The sequence below is a fragment of the Python bivittatus genome, unplaced genomic scaffold (genome assembly GCF_059951505.1).
Source record: "Python bivittatus isolate LINGU-HERP-01145 unplaced genomic scaffold, Pbiv_v1 ctg000070_np1212, whole genome shotgun sequence".
Classification (NCBI taxonomy): Eukaryota; Metazoa; Chordata; class Lepidosauria; order Squamata; family Pythonidae; genus Python; species Python bivittatus.
In genome coordinates this window covers 8,789,564-8,813,983 of record NW_028277034.1, presented here as the reverse complement: position 1 = coordinate 8,813,983, position 24,420 = coordinate 8,789,564, and the positions used below count along the sequence as shown (strand labels likewise).

At 34.8% G+C, this 24,420-nt stretch overlaps 1 protein-coding gene across 13 annotated transcripts in view; it reads left to right on the top strand.

Annotated features, from left to right (window-relative positions):
• The window catches only part of TENM3 (teneurin transmembrane protein 3), a 470,513-nt gene that overhangs the window by 201,173 nt on the left and 244,920 nt on the right, over positions 1 to 24,420 (top strand). For 4 of the 13 annotated variants that reach the window (XM_088131987.1, XM_088131971.1, XM_088131966.1 and 1 more), the window contains exon 1: positions 7,141 to 7,320. The exons of 7 other annotated variants lie outside the window; for them this stretch is intronic. The gene's annotated coding sequence lies outside the window, so the exon portion shown is untranslated. Of the gene's footprint in view, positions 1 to 7,116; positions 7,321 to 24,420 lie in introns of those variants that run through there. 2 more of the 13 variants (XM_088131978.1, XM_088131974.1) reach the window with 2 other exon arrangements.

The window sequence follows — 24,420 nt, the reverse complement described above, 5'->3', positions numbered from 1 at the left end:
TAAGGTAGTCTCGGGTCTGAATATTGATACTACTTTGGAAACTCTTCACTCTGTGGGACCAATCTCATAACTAATTAGGTTACAAATACTGCAGCTTCCATCACCAAGAAGCAGCCTCTGCCACCTACAGACCAGCTGAGGCATTTTTGAGCAGAATAATTCCAGGAAAGTTAGCTCTGTTAGCTTTTGCAGCATTTATTAATAATCTTATGGCATCTCAAAGATTAACACATTTATTATTGCAAAAGTTTTTGTGCCTTAGGGCCATTTGTAAGGTGACAAGAGAAGAATCAAGAGACAAGAAATACCCAGGTGCTTGCTTCTTTTTTTGACAGGATTGGAAGGACAGTCCTTCCTTAGAACAATTTATACTGTGTTTGCTTTATACATAGATGGTGAGTATATACGTAGCTTAGTTTGGAGGACATGCCCATAGTTCAAATGGACAGACACAAATACACACCTCAGATGGAGTTCTTCAATGCTAGCTGCCTCTTTTCTGATCTTTATATTGTTGATAATGCAATATCTTCAGCATTGCATCCATGTTTGTCTATGTAAATTTTTACACAAATAAGTAAGAACGTCCTTTTTAATAGTGTCAGTGGACAGGAATTATTATATGCATTTTGGTTGTTCAGGCTTTTCAGAAATTGAGAAAAGATGGCCTTCCAGTGAGGATTCATGGCGAAGTAGATATCCCCGAAGGAGCATGGATGGCATTGCAGCAGAGATTAGCAGCCAGATGGTGAATTCTGGCTGGCGAAGTCTCTCTGGAAAAAGGAGAAATTGTGAGATCACCACTTGTACTCTGAAGAGCTGCTCCTCATGAGTAGACTGCAGGAACTGAAGGTTTTGTGGTCGGCTCGTGAGTTGAACGGCTGGGAGTCAAGGGATTTCAACCAAGTTTGCAGCGTAATGCAGCTTATATAGACATAAGGCTGAGCCTCATTTCTTAATCGCTTTCAGAAATTGCTTAACTACTTTTCAACTATTAGGAACCTTTGGATCAACAAGTTTTTTATAGCACCGGGTGAATTTCCTTCAATTCTTAACAAAAGAAGTTTTAAATACAAATGTAAGGACTTTAAAAAATTCTTTTTTTGGAATAAACAGCAAAAAGGTGATTAGAACTTTGATTTTGGAAAGTTACAAATGGACTAAAGGTCCAGATGAATTTGAAATAAGATTTTGAAATTAGTTATAAGAATCCTTCCCATGGGAAAATGCTGTTGTTTTGATTTCTTTAAAAAAAAAAATGATAGGATGAGACTGTAAAGGTTAAACACTAGAGGGAACGAGAAGGAACTAAAGATTACAATTAAAGGAGAAGAACACTTAAATTTGACTTACAAATGCATAATGGTGCATTGTACATATTGAAGGATATTTTTGAACAATGGACCCAGAAGTTAATTTTAAGAATGTCTGCCTCTATAGATAGACTGTGTTTAAAAGATATTATGGAAGCAGAACAAGTTTTATGAGACAAGACTGAGACTGATTTGGAAGTGGATTTAAAAATGACAGGCTACAAGAATGATATGGAAAAAGATGTTACATTGGATATACAAATGAAACCAGCTGATGTCCTAATGAAGAGGTATACAAATAACAAACCAAAAGAGTCAGCTGGATAACTTTTCTATATTGGATTTACCATAACTTGTTAAAGTTTTGAAGGATTTTGTGAGAAGGGATAAAGAAAAAATGAAAAGAAATCAAGTTCTAGGACATTATTTGAAGGAATTAAAGAACAAGATTGTTACAGGAAAGTATATAAAGTTGATTTATTTGATGAAGGTTAAAATAGACATGTTGTTATCTCTGGTAACCCTTAATGGACTTTTGCTGACCAGGACTGAACAATGAGGCTTTAAGGATTTGTTTATGGATAAGAGATGGGATATGGGAAGAAATTGTTTGTTGTATTTTAAGAGAAGGTGATAAGTTACTAAAATTGTTTATACTTGTTGTGATGAAGCGGGAACTCATTTCTTTATATATTTATTTTCTTTTCCTTTACTATATTATTTTTTTTCTTTCTTTTCTATTTTTCTTTCTATTTTTTTCTCTTCTGCACTTTCTATTTTTTCTTTTTATTCTTTTATTTTTTAGTTTGTATTAGTTTTATCTTTTTAATTGTAATGTTTAATAAAATTATTATAAAAAAAGAAATTGAGAAAAGATAACATGCAGTTTACTGATCAGCATTTTGAGTGTAATATAATTCTAGCATTCCTTCCTACAGTCAGTAAAGGAAGGATAGCCAATTTGGTGCCTATGGGCTAATATGTCTGTAGATACTCCCCTTGATATCTGCCAGACTCCCTGTTCTACCTGATTAAGAGTTTTGAAATAATCTTTTAATTAACAAAAAAAGATTGGATAGGAAACTAGCATGCTGCAAAGCACCTGCCTCTAGCATCCTCTTTATTTCCAACTGTGCCTCCAGGCATGATGGATAGCTGCAGCTTCAATCTGGTGCTTCGTTTTTAAATGTGTTCACCTGCCAAGATGAAAAAAACAAAGATAAGCTGGGGCAATAGAGAGTACTGTAGATAGGTGGGTGAATTGGGGGGGGGGGGACTTCACCAATTTACCTTCCAATGATAAGGCAATCATTCTGTGAGAACACCTACAACATACACTTAAAATTTCAAATGTATATTCTAGTTTACCTTGAATCCTGAAGCATAAATGTATATATATTTATTTGGGCTCACTTTTGTTACATAAGCTGGTGGATATTATATTTCAAACTACTACTTTAGAAGTGCTACCTATCCTAAATCAAAAATGTAAATAAATACATGAACTGATGTGTAATCTAACAAAGTTGATGTTGATATGGCTCCCTGAAACTAGTGAGAGAGATGCATCCATATGCAGTGTGAGTGTATGCTAAAACTCCTTTGGTATAGAAGAATTACTTTAGTTTCCTTGGGGCTAGAAGCCGTGCTCTAGCAAACCGTAAATATTTCTGAATGCCAAATTAGGCCATATACAGGCTTCCATAGTTGTGTTCACCAAGAACAAGGCTTCTGTGCAGTGTCACCAAAGTTCATTCTTTTTCACTGATCAGAGAAAAGAATAAATGTTTATGTTGTACAACTCACACAGAAAATTTAATTGCTTTTCTACAGTACATTGAGATACCAATGAAAATGAATTCTACCAGATTGCTCTAACGTGCAGAAGGAGACATTACTAATATTGTATTCCTGCAGTTTCCAAAAGGCTGAAGCAAAAATGTGAGAACTTGCCTCTGCCTGTCCGACGTATCTCCTAAGTTATCTGCCATGCAGAGGAGTATAGTAGAATCAATATTAGCCAATATGTAAGGTGTGGCTTGTAATGTAAACCAAGATCTGTGGGCTTCTGGTAACATTATTGTGTTGACTCCCCATCATCTCATAAAGGCACGAGGGCCTGGCAATCATGATGAAATACATCAAAACTCTGCCTACTCTCAAATCCTTTTTTCATTTTAGAAACATTTATTTTTGCCTTTGTCCTTTCCCCCATAATTTTATTGTGCCCCTTTTGCTATCACTTTACCGTAAGTTCCTTTAACCTGTTATCTTTTGAGATTATTTTCATAATACATTGCTTCCTACAATTTATTTCTGTAGGTCTTTCTACCTCCCATGATCCTTTTGCCTAGGACTATAGTAGCTTTCCCAATGGCACTGAGAGGTTTCTGCCTGCTCCATTTCTTTGACATTACCAGAGCCTCCATCCCTTACAAGACGGAACTTGTCGGAACTATGATGTCTTAATATTATTTCTTGTGGTACTATTTATTCCACAGACAAGAAAACCAGGTTCATGCTAGATCAAAATACTATGTTTGGGTTAATTTAAGGAGTTCAAGATCAACCATAATAACTGCCTGTGTTCTTTGAAAGAAACTAACATTATTATGTGCTTGAAAGCCAAAGGCAAGTAATTAAATCATTTTAATGTTGCTTTTTTAATTTCATAATTGTGAATAATAGAGTTTTTTAAATCATCTGTATTGTTTGGGAAGAATTATGTTATCTAGTAGTGATTAAGACACTTTTTAGATGTTCTAATTTTGTGCTGCTTTAGATTAAATTTTATCTTGATATTTTCATGCACTGAACATTTTGGGAAATTAAGGGGTCACTGATAGTTGAAAAGATGTTGGTAAGTTGGTTTCCACTGGTGATAGTCTAGCTTCTGGAGTAGAGACTAAGATGCTGTACTTCGTACTAGTGCCCTCACCACTGGTTTTAATTGAACAATGGGAAGAGCCCTTTGGTTGCTCTACCACATAGCCAACACTGAGAGTTTAAAAAGTCCAACATAAGATACTTGGCCATAGTTGCAAGGCAGGGTGCTGTTTGGAACACTGGTTTTTGTTGGCTTGTTTTGCACTTCTCCGTGGGTTAGTTGGATTGCATTATGTAACGTCTTCAGCGCTTTAACTTCAGTAGTTTTCACTGGTTTTAAATTGTTTTACAGGTTGTCTTGATGGAAATATTTCTGTAAATATTCTGGATGTCCAATGAGCTATAGTGTGTTGAGGGTTTTTTAAGGGCATCTTTAGCTTATATCACATGGCATCTGAATTTATCACTTATTTCACCAAGCTGTTGTCCTTCAGATGTGCTACCTGTGACGTTTGGAATTTCTGTTGCAATAAATCTGCAGGGTAGAAGAATTGGAAAAGCTGTCACAGAATGTTAATAAATATATTTGTATTAATGAATCTGAATTCTGTTTTGAATTATTTGAAAATTTGAGAAATCTTACTTTTTTATTGACTATATATGTTTTTTTCCAAATACTAAAAAATTCCAAATTTCTTAGTTGTATATTGTACAACATACAGAATAGAGAATTACAAAAGAAGACAGAATTTCAAAAAGGTGAGGATATGCATTTTGAAAGAATAATTTTGAACTTTCAACGTATGAAAAGCGCCCCTCAAACCTCATGTGAAACCAGTGGAAAAGCATAATGCAGACAAACTTAGCTTACATGTACTGTACATGATGTTTACATACAGAAGGCTGAGATGAAAGATTGATTAGATGAACAAGAGAGGAGAAATATTTTATATTTATTGAATATTTTAAGAGAAAACACACATATATAATTATATAAACAAGAAAAAAATGACAAAAAAGGAATAGAATCAGCTAAGTAACAAAGAATTTACAAATATGATAAAGCTATGATTTTTTTCCACATTCATAAGTGATTAATGATACCTGAATATGTTTAATCCTCAAAAATCACTATTAAACTCTATGCAGAATACAAATATCAGGAATACCAAATAATGCAGTATAGATCATAGAATAAAATTGTGAGATTATGAATTGCGATAAATTATTTTTTAAAGAAAAAGTAAAAAACCAAAAAGGGGTTACTATTAATATGCAAAAAGAAATAAAAAACGATAAAAATTATAAGTGCATAATTGTCTCCGTGTTACAATCCTATAATCTCATTATGAGGTTGTATCCAGATGGCAGCTGCCTATATTTTCCATCTGGGAAATGGGAATAGGCAAGTTCGTGTGTTGCAAATTAGCCTCCAGAGCTGTACAGCCCCCTGTTGGTTGATTAGATTGGTGGGGAATTAACATAGGTTGAGCAATAGGTTGAGCGTTGCGCACACATATGAGCTAATTCATAGACGGTTCAAGGGCTATATCATAAGGTTGATGGGACTTTAATTAAGGTCGCTTTTAGCCAAATAGTATTGAAAAGGCTAAATTTAACTAAATGAAAGCACTTCACAAATTATCTAGGAATAACACAATTGTCTGGATCCTGCAGAAGAATCACGTCTTTCTCCTGTCCACTCAAGCAGGGGGTGAGACAGAAGCAGGACCTGCTAATAGTCCAACAGTTCCTGACAAGCGGGAGCTGCACGTACTCCACATGCCAAGGCCGGTTCTTTCCTGCTAATTCTTCTGGGTTACAACCCTGCAACCTTCAAAAATATTGCCACGGGCTTCCACTGGCGTTTCCTTACTCCCTGAGGATGAGTCCTTCCTTATGAGGAGGTCTTAGAATTCAGCGGCAATATTCTGGAAGATGGCAGGTTTTTATTTTTCATCTAGGCTCCTTTAAATTTCTGTAACATTCCAACCCTCAGATTCTGTCTTTCCAGTGCTGATAGATCTGTGCCAATAATCCTCATGAGAATTAAGCATGTATATTAAAAATGAATCCTGTTCTTTCTCTCATCCATTTTGCATTTTCTGCAACAGCATGAAGCACTTTATTAGGGCCGCTATATCTGGACTGCAGGAATCTGGAGGACCACGACATGGCAACAGAGTGCGGGCTTTTGTGCCCCTTTGCTGCTATTTGATGGTTATCCGGATTTCTGCAGCCTAGCGTAATATAACCTGGACCGGTGCAAATACTACAGGCTCAGAAAGGCGCTCGCAGCCTGTGATTATCATGTATCTTTAAGGCTGTTTGCGTCTGAGCAGCGCAGAAGCCTCAACCCGACAGGCACCCTTCCCGAGCCTTAAATTTGCGCATCTTCCATAGCCCCTCGATCAAAGGAGTTTTGCAAGGCGCCCAGTGGGAAGAACTGGCTTCTGCAGTTTCAGACTGTCGGAGAAAATAATTCTTAACGGTCAAGGAATTAAGTACTTTGAGTAATGCGTACTCGGTTTAAAGAAAAGAAAAACAAGGAAACCAAGCACCCGTCCTTATCAGAGATTTAATTTGTTGTCCTTTTCGTTATTTTACACTTTTGCTCTGCCACAAAAGCTTTCCGGGTCCGGCTCTGCGTTTCTGCAAAAGGTGCTGCTCGGATGCAGCCCTCCCTTCAGTGCGATAGCTTATCTGGGGTCGGGGGCTCCGCCGGTCTCTGCACATCTGAAAGAAGCGGAGAGGTGCGTTTGGGGAAGGCGAAAAAGCGCGAGCCGCTTCTGGCTGCGCTCAGAACTCCGCCGCTCTGCAACAGTCCGAGGAAATGGGGGAAATCTGGGGCCCCGTGGCTTGGCAAGGGTTAAGCGATGCCAACCCCGCCCCCCTCCCCTGCTTGGATGTAAACAGAGGAGCCTCAGCCTATCATGTCTGATTGCTGTTCTGTGCCTGAAGAGAAAGCCAGGCTCTGTAACATGATACATTATAGACTGATTCAACTTGGAAGGGCTGCGCTCGGCTCGTCACATCCAGACGGCAGAATCACCACGGAAAGGTGGGTGACTGAAAAGCTACCCTTCTTTGACCTTACAGCTGAGCCAGGATAAAGTGCGAATACTTACTTCGAGAAGACCCAGTTAAAATAGTCGAAACAGAAGCGCTAGTGCTGCTGTAGGTAAATGTGCGGATTTTTTCTTCTCCTTTTATGTATGTTTGTTCCGATGCGGTGTTAGAAGGGGAGGAGGCTGTTCTCTTGGAATCGGTGCAGAGGTAATATTAGCGTTGGAAATGAGGTGGCTTGTTAACCCCTGAAGAGCTAGATGAAGATCTAGCAAAGGAGAAGCTTAACTTTATTTCTCGACGTGCTAATGATCTTACAAAAAGCTGTTCTGTTACTTAAGCGGCTCTTCTTCCTTACAGCACTTTAACATCCAATGAATTCTTGAGCGAGGGTGTGATGAAAAAAAAATCACAGATTATTCCGTTCAAGCCTTAGAATAGCACATCTGGTCTTCATTGCTTTCCGATGGAGCCAAGATTGGGTTGAGTTCCTTAGGCTTTTGGACTTGATTAGTGCGAATGTGTCGTGGCATTCTCAAAGGGTAGTAAATATTTCTAATTAAGGAATCGGCTGCCTGTAAAAATAACGGACCTCACGTATAGCATGACTGGTGTTTTTTTAAGATAATGATTATTAAGGAGAAAAAATACTTAAATAATCCAACTTTATAACTGCAAATATAGTGGACTTTAATATAGAAAACAAACGTTGATTTAGAAATAATTATCAAGTGTTGCCAGTAAATATAGGACATTTATTATATTATTCGGAGGGGGGGGGGAAGCATATCATATTTTCTCTCCACACTTGTAAATCCAGTGTTCTTATTTATAATTCTTTTTCCTTTTCTCTCCTAATTGCCATGGGATATGCATTCTATGTGATCCTGTCACAAAGTCATTCTGTTTTTAAAGCTTAATATAATTACATTCATTGCCTAAAAATTATGTAGCTGTAGACTTGATCCCTTTCCACTGAAGTGGAAATACTTTAGTAATTGAAAACAGATTCATGTCTGGAATTGTATAAACCACGGTTCTTGTTTTCAAAAATAAATCTTTTGTTCTCCAATTCTGAATGTTTGAAGAAAGCATTAAGAGTCCACTGTTTGCTCATTGTTTTATACAATCCTTATGAAATGAGAAATGCTGAAAAGTAAACGTAAGAATTCATCTTATTTTGAACAGCCATTCAGTAAAGATCATAAAATGTGTATTGATTTTTTTTAAAAAAAGCTATTGTACTAACATTCTCATGTGAATTTAAAGCAGTGCTTTTAATACATTTCATCATAATTTTCCCAATGCAAATGGAACTACAAACTGATTTAAAAGTAGGGGACCTTTAGGGGATTTAATGGGATACTGATCTACTTCTGCACAAACCTAGACAGCTGCTCTTAATTAACTTTGCTTCAGTTTCCCGGACATCATTCTTGAAAACTACTCTTTCTAAAATGTTTTTTAGTTCAAGAATAGTTGGGTATAAACTTTGTGGGCCTTCGGGCAAAAACTAATCCCTGCAAAGTAACCTGTCTAGGAATTTGAAAAGTAGAGAACAATGGAGTTAAAGAGTAGGACTATGTTACTGTTCCAGAACTATAAAGAAGCAAACTGAATGCCATAAAATTATGCAGGAAAAGTTGCTGGTTGGAAGATTCTGTACATAGCATATTATACATAGTGTATTCTTTGTACTGATTGCCTCATGGAATGAATCAATATTACTTTTTGTTCTTTTTACAGACAACCATAAAGGTGGGTGTATATTTTTGCATATTACTGCTAATGATAATGTAACTGCTAATGCTTCTAAGTATTGTTTGATAGCCTATTCAGTAGTTGGAGATTTTGAAATTATTGTGCAAAAATACCACAAAGTTGAGAAATACTGGAGAACGCTTAGGTGAAAATTTTCTTCCTTCATTTTTAATATCTCTAAACATTCATGTTAATAAAATAATTTATATATCTATTTTATGCACTTTCCCTTGTTGCAGATAGTTCTAGAGAAAAGTACTAGTTAACCCAAATTATTTATAATCAGGAATAGGAGAAAAAAGCTTGTCTGGACGTTTCATTTTTTTTGTTGTTTTTATAATTAATAAGTTTTCATTTCCTTTTTCTTTCAGTAAAATGCTGAAGAACATTCAAAATAGCAGGATCTAAAATGAATATATTTTACACAGTGTGGTAATAGCTGTGTTAATACAGTGATCTGGATAATTAATGCCACATGACATATTGCATGCTTCATTCAGGTATTCATTCCTATATAGAAGAGAAGGGTTGCTAAGTATCCAGCGCTACTGGAAGTAATGTAAAATGACAGAATTTTAGATCCATATTTTTGCATTTATTAATGTGTAATTAGTGGAGGAAGGAGCCCTTTTCAGGTATGATCAGTTTAGGCTTCAGAATTAAGACTTGAAGTTTTGAAATACAAATTGATAACTCATATATTTAAGCAACCTCTCTACAAATATATGCTGGTATAGTGAAACAGAATATGGTCATTCTTAATAGGAACTTTGTTTTCCCTATACCATAGCAAAGTGTTAATGTGAGAGAGCACAATCCGCTGTGCTGTGTTTTCAATGACCTGCTTAAATCCCACTGAAAAGGAGAAATAGAACAGCAGCAGACCTTTTTAAGCAGAATCCTGTTTCAGAAGCCTGTAAGCCCGTATATTTTATTTTAGACTGAAAAGGTTAGAAAAACAAATTATTATTTTTATATTGATGGCAATTCATGAAGTTGATCAAAGATCTTGATAACATTTATCAAGGTAGTTGTTTTACAGGTCTTTTTAATTCTAAACCCTAAAAATTCCTAAAAATTAGAATTTGAAATTTTTAAAAAATCAGTATTTGGATTTATTGTTTAATCTTCTAAATATGATTGTTTATTAAAATTTAAATATCTAATGTAACATTAAATCTTGTTCTGTTGGGGAAAACTCCAGACATTCATACATCCAAACGTTTTATAGGCTGCAAATATATTTGCAAATGTTTAGAAAGAAGCACATCCCCAACCTTTTTGCATATATGTTTACAGCTGTAATTGCAGAGCTATGGAGAAATATGTGTTACATGCACAAGCACGTGTACGTATTTCGATATATAAAATCTTTTAGAATTTTTGCAGAAGTAATTTTATATTTTGAATTCTGTAATTTCAAAGTTTGTGTACCTTCAGAAGTGTGTCCAAGAAAGAAAGGAAGGAAAGAAGGATGGATGGATGGATGGATGGATGGATGGATGGATGGATGGATATAATTTACGCTGGAAATCGGTGATCGTGAGAAGCCATATTCACATATTGAATACCTAAGATGGAGAAGCAAATTTTAAAATAGTTTGGTAGTGTCATGTGAAGTCAGATGGAATAAAGCCTACTACTGAATACAAATTAATTTTATACACCCTGAATAAATTCATAAGGATCAAACTGCATTGATTTTAATGGAATTTATTTCCATATCAAATGCCTTTAGGATTAGGTGGTTAGTAGTTGATTCACATGATTTCATTTTACTATATTTGTAGACAAGTGAGTAACAGATTCATTAAGAAAATTATGTTTGGAATGTTTAGTAGCTTCACTTCTAATGTTTTATAACTGTAAATAATGTGTTTTCATTTTAACCCTGTAGTATTTTTAATTTGACATCTTAAAGGAATAACAGAATTAGTACGAACTATCACTTGTATATGAGAGAGCACAACAAATATCTCAGCACAGTGGAAGCTGCTTCTCAAAATTTCCCTGAATTTCAAAAATAATTTTCTCAGCAATAGAAAATTAGAATATGAAAAATAAACATTTTGGATAGCTATTCAGAAACCCACATGATTATGGACGAATTTGAATGTAATCTCAGTCGTGCTTGCTTTGTTACTGAAAAAAGAAAAAAGTTGCTTCTACTAAATATAACAGATTTTTAGTTCTGTTTTTATATCATTTTAATAATACTTGTTTTTAATTGTACTGATTTTCAGCAAAGCTGATTTTTCTGTTTAAATGTTGATTTTCTTTATATCCTTTGAATCTCAAACTATAAATTACACATATTAAAAAAAAATTAGGCCCACCTTCTGTTGACTGTGATTAGCTCTGCAGTTCTCAGGTTTATGGCTCTAATTCCTGAAGTCTTACCTAACAAACAGGATTTGGTAAAATACTGTGAAGACAGTTTTTACTATACTTTATATATTATAGCCATCTTAAAAACCCAAATTCAGTCAAAAGGCATAGTGGAATTTAAAAAAATAAATGGGTAAAAGACATTATAGGACTCACCTGATTCTATGTGTGTTTTATTTCTTTGTTTTTAATTTGTAGATGTGAACCTATTAAAGGGTTATGATGTGTTACTTCTCTGTAGACAGAAACGAAATTATAGGTTTTACTGAATTTTGAATGTAGCTTAATAGCTGTTAAAAAGTGAGAATTGTTATGTGTTGCAAACTGGTTCATTTTTTTATTAAGAGGGAAGAATAATTTCTGTGATTCTTCATTTTGTAGGATAAAATAAGTTATAAAAATGCTTCATAGCCTATGGAAAAGATAAGGAGAACTAGCTTATTAATTAATTAACAGTTCCTGATGTAAGATTTGCATCTACAAATAGGAAATTGTGCTTACTTGGAGATTATTCAAGTTAAAACATAAAATGAGGCTGTTCCGATTTGTAATATACTTAAAAGCAATATTTAAAAAATATAGATTGTAATTGCACTTCTAGTTATGTACATTTTAAATTCTGTCATTTTGAATGAAACATAAACATACTTAACTAGTCTGCTTCCAAATTTCAGAAGTCATTCGGATATTTCTGTGAACTTTGGATTCACAAAACATGTTTAGTCAATTGTGACTGACAGGAATTCTCATTAAAACCTCAACTGACTTCACTGTTCAGATATCTAACATGTAAGTGATTTGAAAGCTGTATTATCTCAAACATTTATAATGTTTATAATTTAATACTAATTTATAAAATGAGTATGACCAGATGCTTAAGAACTTTACATTGTTAGCTGTAATGTTAAGCACATTTAAAGTTGATGGTTTTTTGTTTTAATTATTTGAATAAGCAACAGCTGAAATATTTAAATTAAAAGTATACAGTGTGATTAATAGTATTGTTGAGCAAAAGGTAGCATGGCTAAAATTACTTTATGAAGTAATTTGGGGGTTTTTTTAATGATAAAAATAATAATTATGAGTAATTGGAGATCAGAACCCCTTTTCATTTATTCTACTGAAAGAGAAAAGTTTTTATCTCTAATTAAATACACTTCTTCCTCTATTATTAGACCAGCCCTGGGGCTTTATATGGCTATTTAAAAGCTTTGGGTGCAGACCTTGAAACCCCTCCTAAAGTTGCCTGCACATTGTAATTTTTTTTATTTGATAGATTGGATAAAACTATTATATACATCCGGAATAATTATGTAAATGGTAATCAATTTTTACAAACATAAAATTACTTCATTTTAGTTTTTGTCCCAATCTTGATTACCTTCGATGGGGCAATTTCTAGCATAGTGCCAAAGTCTAAATGTGCACCTCAGTCTAAAAAATGTTGTATAACCTAAATCAGACTAAAGGGAGATGTTCCCATTAGCATGATCAGTATATGGTTGACAATTACAATTTCCATTATTAATCCATCAGAACACAAATGCTCCATTGGCGAAGACCTCTTCAAGAGACTTTCTATAGATGGTGATACATTATGGTTTTAGTATAGAGAAGCACCATTCATACACTAATAACTATGTGCTAATAACATATAACATTTGTTTTTTGTGTTGTAATAAATTGTCAGTTTAAAAATGAAAAAAAAACTTCAGAGCTTTCTTTATCTGTTATGGATTCAAATTTTATCATAGTAAGGAATGTGGGTCCACACAGTTGTTCCTTAGCCACAGATCCACTTAGTCTCTAATCATAGCTTGTCTCAGAAATTCATGTAGAAAGTTCAGCAATAACAACAACAAAAATCCTGGCCCTAGACATTTTCCACTGTAGCTGGGGACTTTCCAGAATAATATTGATCAATAAAAACATAAATATATCACCACAAGGAGGCTAGTAAGTCTCAGAAAAACATTAAAATACATTAAAGGATTGTCAAACAAAAGTAAATAAATAAACAATTACTGTACGTCCATGCTTCCTATCAGTTTTTGTGTAGCTATGTATGCTTCATGTTCTGTGTAGGCTATATGGTGATAATTTTGTTCATACTGGATATGCTAATAGAAGGGGAACTAAAAAGAGCACAAATATTGTACATAGTTATAGAAGAAATATGTGATAATTTTAAGTTGTGCAGAGAAAAGGCTTAATATTAGCCCAGATGATGTCTCCACAGCATTTAATGTATGACATTTATAGATACATGATAAAGGTTTGTGCTTTCCCAGCAATTCAGTATTTAAACTTGAAGGAGGGAAAATACAATGTCTATGCTTCACATACCCTTACAAAACGTTAGCTGGTATAAATTAAAAACAGCTGCAGATCTCAGTTGTAAAAATAAAAGAAGCAATAAAATAATAGTAATGAAAAGTAATAAATTAATGTATTAATACTAAGAGTACTCTTGAGGTCAGTGTGAGGGAAAGAAGCCAAAATTAATTAGGATTTAGAAGTAAATTATTTATTAGAAAGAATATTTAAAAACTGAGTTGGCCAACACAGTTACATTTTGAAGCAATATAGTTAGAAAACTATTGAAAGAAACTTGCAGTGGTACAAAACAGAGAAAATTCCATTTTCAAAACATTATTGTTAGATAGTGAGAGTTGTCTCAAGGGAATTGGAGCATAAAGGCTTGGAGATTGCACAGTGCAATGTATTGAGAATGAGAAATACTGCTTTTTTTCCACTGCAAAATAAGTCTTTTCAGTATCTCCATAATTAACATGGCCATAGTCCTACACATACAAGTAATATTGAAGTTCATGGATTAAGCTCTTTGAGCATACATTAGAACTGAGCCAAACATTAAAAAAAATAATAAGATGGAACAGAATTTTTAACATACTTTCAGACAGTTTTTTCAAAGTACTATTGTACTGATCTCAGTAAGCAAATGATGTTTCCCAGAAATTAAGATGAATGCATTAAGTAATCCTACATACAGTTGAATGTATTCTACTGGTTGAGTGCATCATAAGATTGTGAGTATGTTTTGTAGAGGAGAGCTGTGTTAGCCAAAAATCAGGAGCCTGGTAGTACCTTTTCAGAGTAACACATTTTATTAAAAGGCCTAAACGTTTGTCTCATGAAAGCTTGTGCCTTTTAATACTAGTTAATCTGGAAAGGTACTGCTAGACCTGATTTTTAATTATATGTTTGCATATATATGTCTTAATTTTGCCAAGCCTACTGTTCTAAAAAACTAAAAAAACTAGATCTTTTAAAAAATTAAATATGTAGATATGCGTTCATGTGTTTGGCTTAGTGGAGAACATTGATTACTGATTATTGTGATTTTTGTCTGCGTAGATCCTGTGTGGAATTTTTTGGTACCCTGTTTTTTTAATTCCTAACATTGTGAAATCTTGTAACAGTACTACAGTTGGAATTGTTGGAAATTAGTAGATAGGTTGTATGCAAGTGCTATAGTCAAAGTGCAAACAAAAAGTTATGGATTAAAAGTATGGACCTTATATTACTGGTTCCAGAATGTCAAATGATGTATATCTTAATTCTGCAATTCTGTAGCTGCTTTCTTGGTAGTAAGCTGTATTCAGCTCAGAGGATCTTTTTCCTGGAAAACTTACTTAGGGTTCTGTTATTTCTTAGGGTTCTGTTATTAGTCTGTAATCTAAAGTTTTGTAATTAGCATGTACATTTATTTGGTAGTATGTCTCATTAAATGTATGGTAACACGTATTAGTACACCTGCAAAAAATAGCTATCGATTGTCTTGCTTAGATGTATTCAAAATTCAGTCTCCAGTTCTAATGTAGTATTGGCACTAATGTAAATACAGATAGTCCCCAATTTAAGAACAAGTTCCGTTTCCAAGGTCTCTCCTTAAGTCTAATTTGTATGTAAGCTGGAATAGTATTATTGTATAATACTTTATAAGTAGTATTGTGCAATTAACTCGAACCATTGTGTATTTAACTTGAATCATTGTGTATTTAACTTGAATTTTGCTACAACAGGTTCTGTTCTTAACTAAGGGTTGTCCGTGAACCAGGGGTTCTTAACCTGGGGTACCTGTACAAACATTACATTTAGAACTAAAGTTCAGAGAAACATTTAGATAATAGTTTTTGTTCCTGTATACAAATTTTGAATAAATACTGTGATGGAATTTTTCCTATAAATTTACTTATCAATATTCCAGTATAGTACATTGAAACCAGAGTTGTTAAAATTATTATTAGACATTGAACAGAATAATGAATATTTCATCTGATATATGTATGTGTACGTATGTATATACCGTACTTGTTTTGCTAAAGTAACTGGAAGCAGAGTTACTTGGACAGTGATATAAATCCACAGGCCATAATTTTCCTGACTGCTAGATTCTGCATTTTTGTACCTGACTGGAAAAAATAAATACAGGTAGTCCCCAGTTTAAGAATGATTTCCATTCCCAAGGTCCGTCCTTAAGTTGAATTTGTACATAAGCCAGAACGGTATTATTGTATAATACTGTGTAATTAACTCAAATCATTGTGTATTTAACTCAAATTTTGCTACAGTAAACTCCATTCTTAACTACAGGTCATCCTTAAACTGGGCGTTCTTAATCTGGGAACTACCTGTAGTGAAAAGTCCCCTTGGCTACATGTCTGAGGTGGTTCAAAGCTCAAATAAGGCAATCCTAGGTCGTGCTTTTGATAAATTAAAGTTCCGAGGAGTCAAGCAGTATAATTAATATTTTGCTTCTGAGGAAATCACATCCCAAAGTTTAAAGGTGATAAAGGACCCAAAGGACAAAATGTTTTTGTAGAATGACAAAACATTAATAAGATTTCTGGTTAATTATTATTTCTAAGTGCCCTTTTTGGCCATATTCAGACTACTTTGTGGGTAAAATCCAACAATGCACAAACAAAAACTCTGTTTCACCTCTGAATGCTTGTACAAACCTTTTGTACAAACTTCCCAATCCTCTTAAGCAAATTTTGTTTATTTGTTTCTTTATGTGTTTATGCAATTTTTCCCCACCCCAATCCAGAGGGGCTAAAATTTTTATGCAGTTTAGCCAATAGGAAAAATATCATTTGTTTATTATTGTTCTTGGTATCTCCTATGGAGATCTTGCTGTGAAAATTTTTCAAGATCATGCTTTTTATTTCTAACAAGATAAATGTGAAACTCCTATAATTTCATTCTTAAGTGTTCAAATGGCTATATTCTTTATAATACTTCTTATTGAAAGCTGTCCCCAATTGTGTGTGTGTATGAAGCATTTCTTTTGAAGCTGCAAGCAAAGTTAAGTAGCACTGGTTGCACACACTTATGGAGACAAATAAGACAGCTTTCAAAACTGCTGCACGAGGCTTGCAAAGGACATGGCTGTTTTAATGCTTTGAAAAGAGGTGCCTTGTTCTTGCTGCTCCATTGTGAGAAGCTCTTTTGAATGCATTCTACAGCCCACATTGATTAAAAAATGTCTCTAATACTTTATAAGTACTTACTCTGCATTTCAGTTTTTATAAAATGTACTGAAGATTTGTTAACCTGTGGCAGTAAATTAATTTTATATAACATAATGAGCATTTAAACAGTTATTATCCACTTCATCTAACTTTTTAGATGAGATAAAAACATTTTGTACCTCTATCCTTTTGAAACGATTCCTAGCACTTATATAATGTTGCAGTGTTTTCTAAATAATTTGTTAGAAAACTGAATGAGAAGATTTATTTCTCAGTTTACTTATATGATTGTTTTATCCTGTTACAATTGTCAAAACGTTAGAAGCAGAGAAATTTTAGACCTTGTTGGAGACAATTTAAAGATTAAAAAGGGGCAGAAAAATACCTTTTCATCAGCAGAGAATCACTTTTACTTTGGAGGCTTCCTCTCAGCTTTTGGAATAAGAATGAATTTGGTTGTGTATACACTGGATCCAAGCTTCTTTATTTCTCTTTTTTTGGACTGAGCATCAAACCTATAGTAGACCTGAGCTGGTGTGGTCATTTTTCCTTTCTGTTGGCTTCATTCGAGTAGCAATTTAATCAAGACAAACCACTGGTTGGGAGGGAGAGACATTAATGAGTTAATAGGGTTTTGAAAGTTCTACATAAAGAATGAGAAAGTCTGGTCTCCCCTACCTAGATGATCAGTTTGCTTTGGCTGCCCTGTGCTTTTCCACACAAAAGGCGCAAATGTGTGCAGTTTTTTAGGATCAATGCTAAAAAAAAAAATAGGCATGGCTAGAATCATAAAAGTAGTTGACTTATTTTTTAATAAAAATTAAAAAATAAATAGTTGATTTAAATTAATTTTAAATAAATAGTGTTAATATAACCTTTTTTCCTTTAGGAGCTCAAAGTGGTATATATTGCCTTCTGCCTCCAAATCTGTGAGTTAGGTTTGGCTGAGAGAGCATGATAGCCCCAAAGGTACCTAGTGAGCTTTCATAGCTGAGGGTGGACTTGGTCCTGGGTCTTCCTGCTCCTAGTCTAATATCTTATTCTCTGAATAACAATGCATGTAAAACATGGAATATGTGAGTGTCTATATAATAGTAACAGGTAGGTTTTAGGAAAGTTGTATTTTTTGCACAGCGTACTTTGATTATTGGCATATAATCTGTGAAAAGGTTTAGATTTTTAATGTTAATGCCAGTTTGTGTGTGTTGTCTAGCATAGAATTTCTTTGAAGAACTGAAAAAATTGTCTCAGATTATGGCTAAAGCAGCATTACACAGAGCTCTTTTTTGTTCATTAACTTGATAATGGGCATCAACCTTTATGAGTTTGCTTTCTAGGAGGAGAGCTGTGTTAGTCTATGGTAGCCAAAAATCAGGAGGAATCTGGCAGCACCTTTTTAGACTAATAAATATTATTCTCTGTGCTTCTCATAAAGTAAACTGTAGCCAATAGAAGCTTATGCTTTTTAACAAAATTAGTTATTGTGAAAAAAAAGTGCTACCAGACTCCTCTTGATATACAATCTGCTTGAGAATTAGTATATTAGTCGAGCAGATGCAAAAGTACTTCATAAAAGGTGTCCCTGCTATAATTCTAACTTCTACACAATAAATAAAGGTTCAAAGGCCTTAAACGTGTTCACATGACACATTAGCTTGTAGTTAACTGAACTGTGATTTAGTCAATCCAGTTTTCTAGGTTCACATGACATGAACCATAAATGAACCACAGTGGCCATGTTCATATAAGACAGTAGGCTGAAATGCGGTTGGATACCTTATGATTCACTGTGCTGTGCAAATACAGCAGAAAGAGAGAGGTTCAGAATAACTCATTTGAGCTTCATAGTTGAGTGAAAATTTAAACTTGAAGTTTTTCCAACAGTAATAATACCTTACTAGCTCCTGTGAATTGGAAAGCATAACACTTGGAAGATCTGCAGCCGAAGAAAGCCATTTTTTCCCTGCTTTTCTTTCCAAAATGAAAGAATTTTAGTTTCCAAGATTGCTTAAGCAATGGTAGATTTGCTGAAGCTGTGTACAAAATAAAGATCTTTTGAAAGAATACTGAGTATATTTTCATGTTGTCACAGGCTGTAATAATTTTAAATGATTTGTTCTTTAAGCTTTGAAATTTATTTAGTGTGATTTAGGTAAAGATGAATAAAGACTTGTGATCCTTCAAATAGAGTTCAGAATGGCTATGAAAATGCTTTGAAAGAGGTGCTTTGCAACATGCAGGAGCATGAAAAAAAGGCACAGCAAAGTGGTTATGCATGAACACATATGCAGAGATGGCCAGAAGCTGCTTTCAAAGTAGCCACATGGGCCTGTAAAAAGACACGGGTGCTTCAACAGTTTTAAGGGAAGTGATTTGCTCTTCTGCATATTGCAGAACACTTAATTTAGAGGATTTGCACAGCCTTACAGGGTATTCCCTATGTAGACACCCATATAGAATTAAAAAAAATAAATGAGCTTGCTGTTAGTTTTTCTTGGTAAACATCTCAAGAGCATCCTGGTTTTTTAAAAAAATAAAAGTAAAGTATGGTTTATATATTTTTATTGCATCTTTTTCTTGGCATACCAGTGCATTTTTATTCTTATTTCTTTTAACTGACTTATTTATTTATTTTAATTGTAAGGCCACCCAACTCCATGACAACTCTGAATGCATACAGTATTAAAAACAGATTAAACAACAAAGAAAGAGTAAACCCCAGAAAGAGTAAAACAAACATCTGGTCTAATATGCAGTATTCCCACAAGAGGCCCATCACCTCATGTAGCTTGAGGCCTGGGAAAGAGCCAGATTTTAAGGGCCCATTTAAATAGGATCATAGTTAAGGACAATTCAAATATTTGGGAGATGCTGTTCCAGAAGGCAGGCACTATGATGGAGAAGGTCCACATGCAGGGCCCATCAGATGATACTGTTAAACTGACAGGACTTGAAGTATGCCAACTATTTTGAATCAAAGAGGATGGGCAGTCACCGTAGGAGGCAAACGGTCTCTTAAATAGCCAGGCCTTATGTCATGGAGAGCTTTTTAAGTAAATTGAACCTAGAAGCCTACTGGTAGCTGGTACAGCTCAATGGAGCAGAGTTAACTGCCCATGCTGCCCTTCTGAATGGTTTTCAAGGGCACTGAAATACATTGCAATAGTCCACCAATGATGGTCAAACCACAAGCGAGTATCTGGAGGGCTTCCCGATCCAGAAATGGGTGCAATTGGCTCACAGCATAGTCTGTGAACTTTGTCACCATCTCCTTGAGCAGGTGCTGTGAGTCCAGAAAAAAATTGAAAGCATTCATTTTGAGCATTTGGTGCTTTTAGCACTCTACTCTGCCCACTTGTATTAGTAGTTCTCAAACAACTGAGTCAGATATACTTTCTAGTTATGTAACTGAGTTAAATTTCTTTGCACAGGGGATCTTGGGTAAATAGCTACCTAAGCTACCTCTTCTTTTCTTATTTGTTAATTACTACACTCCTACAAGTACTTTTGCTGATATATTTTCATATGATATATTTCTCTTTTCAAGCAGAAGGGGATTCACTGACCTGCGTGGCTAATATAAGGGTATTACTTTGGATTGCAATGTTTTTCCAGTTGTTACAACCCCTTATGTTTGTTCTGATTTTTTTCAACTCAGCTCTTCATATCCAGGCATTCTGGTTACACCAATAGTTTCTATGACCTTTGGATTATTTATAGAATGCTGCAGGGTATCCAAACATCTCTAATACTTTGACAGTCCTTTTATGCAATACATGGACCAGGTTTGTAAATGAACAGGATTCTGTATTGGTCCATTAAACTGCAACAAAGTGAAATGAGGGAGTCTCTAAATAATTTCAGTGTACTAATATTTTATTATTCTAGTATTTGATATTTTTGAATGCTGTTATTTCTAAGTAATTCAGACTTGTTTACTTCTGAATAGTGATGGATTTACATGTTTATGTTTTGCTAGTGCTCACTGTGGCTTTCCTATCCTCCTCCTCCAACCTTATACAGTCATGTGAAAAAGAAAGTACACCCTCTTTGAGTTCTATGGTTTTACATATCAGGACATAATGAAAATCATCTGGTCCTTAGCAGTTCTCAAAAGTAGGTAAATACAGCCTCAGATGAACAACAACACATGACATATTATACCATGTCATCATTTATTTTACAAAAAGCCAAAATGGAGAAGCCATGTGTGAAAAACTAAGTACACCCTTACTGCTTCCATAGGTATGAAGAGGCTAAGTAGCAGCCAGGTGCTGCTAATCAAATGTCCTTGATCAACTGATCATCAGCAAGTGTGACTACCTCTATAAAAGCTGAAGTGTTAGGAGTTTGCTGGTCTTGAGCATTGAGGTGTGTTTTAACACAATGCCAAAGAGTAAAGGCATCAGCAGTGATCTTAGAGAAGTTATTGTTGCTGCCCATCAATCTGGGAAGGGTTATAAGGCCATTTCCAAACAATTTAAAGTCCATCATACTGCAGTGAGGAAGATTATTCACAAGTGGAAAACATTCAAGACAGTTACCAATCTTCCCAGGAGTGGATGTCCCAGCAAATTCACCCCATGGTCAGACTGTACAATGCTCAGAAAAATTGCAAAAAACCCAAGAGTTGCATCTCAGACTCTACAGGCCTCAGCATGTTAAATGTTCAAGTTCATGACAGTACAATTAGAACAAGACTGAAAAAGTATGTTTTGTTTGGAAGGGTTGCCAGGAGAAAGCCTCTTCTCTCTAAAAAGAACATGGCAGCATGGCTTAGGTTTGCAAAGTTGCATCTGAACAAATCACAAGACTTCTGGAATACTGTCCTTTGGACAGACAAGACCAAAGTGGAGATGTTTGGCCATAATGCACAGTGCCACGTTTGGTGAAAACCAAACACAGCATATCAGCACAAACATCTCATACCAACCGTCGAGCACGGTGGTGGAGGGGTGATGATTTGGGCTTGTTTTGCAGCCACAGGACCTGGGCACCTTGCAGTCATTGAGTCGACCATGAACTCCTCTGTATACGGAAGTATTCTAGAGTAAAATGTGAGGCCATCTGTCTGACAGCTAAAGCTTGGCCGACATTGGGTCATGCAACAGGACAATGATCCCAAGCACACCAGCAAATCTACAACAGAATGGCTGAAAAAGAAAAGAATCAAGGTGTTGCAATGACCCAGTCAAAGTCCAGACCTCAACCAGATTGAAATGCTGTGGCAGGACCTCGAGAGCTGTGCATAAACAAATGCCCACAAACCTCAATGAACTGAAGCAATGTTGTAAAGAAGAGTGGACCAAAATTCCTCCACAACGATGTGAGAGACTGATACTCATACAGGAAACGATTACTTCAAATTATTGCTGCTAAAGGTGTTTCTACAAGCTATTGAATCATCATCATCATCATCATCATTATTATTATTATACATTCGATTTATTCTCTGATCATCTCCCCCAATGGGGAACTCTCGGCAGCTCACAAAGTATACAATTCTAATACAATTCTTAACAGTAACTACAGTGATATATTACACTATGTGACCAGCAGTGGTCGCTAGGGAGTCACAACACATCCGGGCTTTTTCCTCCTCCGTAGATCTTTTCTTGCCACTCGCGTCAATCATCACTCATGATGGTTGTGTTCAGAGTCCGGCCCAGCCCCAGTATTTTGCTCCCTGCGCAGCACCGCCAGTTCCTCCCACCAAGATGGGAGTCCCCATTTATCTACTTGCAGATGGAATTGTTTTCGAAATGCTGGGTGGCCAGAAGCTGTGACGAGTGACAGGAGCTCACCCTGTCATGTAGAGCCAGGCCCAAACTGCTGGAGTGCCGACCATTTTGACCGGCAAACTCCAGCGTCATAATAAATCATAAGGTGTACTTAGGTTTTCATACGTGGCTTCTCCATTTTGGCTTTCTTTTTGTAAAATAAATGATGACATGGTGTAATATGTGTTGTTGTTCATCTGAGGTTGTATTTATCTACTTTTGAGAATTGCTAAGGACCAGATGATTTTTATTATGTCTTGATACATAAAACCATAGAACTCAAAGAGGGTGTACTTTCTTTTTCACATGACTGTATGATTGTAGTTCATTGTAAAATAAATTTTGTTCCATTGTTGAAATTTAGCATTTTTTTGATGAAGGAGCAAAACACAGTAATTTAAATCTTTTATCTGTAGCGGACGAAGTTTTAATGTGAGGTTCACAGTAAATCAATTTGTTATGTTAAACTATTCTATCTTTTCTATATTTCTCCTGCCTTGTAACCTCACACAGTATATAAAATCATACTTGGCCCAAAGATTAAAATACTAACTTGGTTCATATATCATGACAAGCCAAAATATGCTTTGCTATATTGTAGCTTAGTGTGTTATATGATCCCACTAAAGTGCAGTTAGTTGATTAAACAGTGTTTAAGGCCAAAGTAATATGACAGCTATCTTGTGCTTATAAGGACATGGAGCTCCTACAGGATGTTCAATCAGTATTTCTCAGGACATTTTTCTGGTTCCACAGTGAATTCCAGACTCAGTATTTCAGGCTGCATCTGAAATCAGTTGGAACTTGAGGACAAATAGCATGAATTAGCTATTGGCTTAAATTAATTTTCAGTCCAAATAATTTGGCTGCTCTGACTCTTCTTGGTGAAAATCATTTGGTGGAACCAAAGGTATTGTGAACTTTCACTGATACACTGATCTCAATGAGTTTTGAACAGGCCAAATAATTGTTTACGCAACATGCTAGAAATGTTAACATCCAAAATTATTTCAGCCAAGCTCCACTTTACATTATGCCAGTGAGAAAAAGCATAATACCTGCCCATTATATGTTTAATAGCATATCCAAAAATAGCAGAACACTTACACTGGCCCATTGTGATGCCCTTCTACCTGTTCTTTTGGAGGAGAGATTCTGCAATATATATATATATATATATATATATATATATATATATATATATATATTTCTCCAGTTACAGCACACTAGACAGGATTGAGGATAACTATAACAGTCTTCTTTTAACAGATTAGTAGGTGTAGATCTCAGTAGCGTAGCACAGAGTAAGTCCAATCCTTGTTTTATGTTAAAGTATTTTTAAATGTGTTTTGGTATATTATTTTAGTTATATGATGTTTTGATTTTGATTTATCTATTACTTTATTTTTAAGTTCTGATCTGTGACTATAATAATAAACAAAGCTATGTTTAAGTAAATTATGGCTTTATTCCAGTGTAGAATAAAGATTTAAAACCATTTGTGAATTCAGTTTTTTTTTTTTTACTTTTTTCTTTTTTCTCTTCATTTCTACTTACGTTTTAATTTATTGCAATGTTTTGGTTATATTTTAATCTCATATAAACTGCTTTGAAATGTTTATATAGGATGCATTATAAAATATATATTAAATAATAAATAAAATTTCAGAGAAAGTTCTATGCTGACCTGGAAAACAAGACTAGAATTCCACTGCTGAATATAATTGTCACTCTATGAGTGCTTTCAGGCAAGTAAAATAGGCAATTCTTAAATTATGAAATGATTAA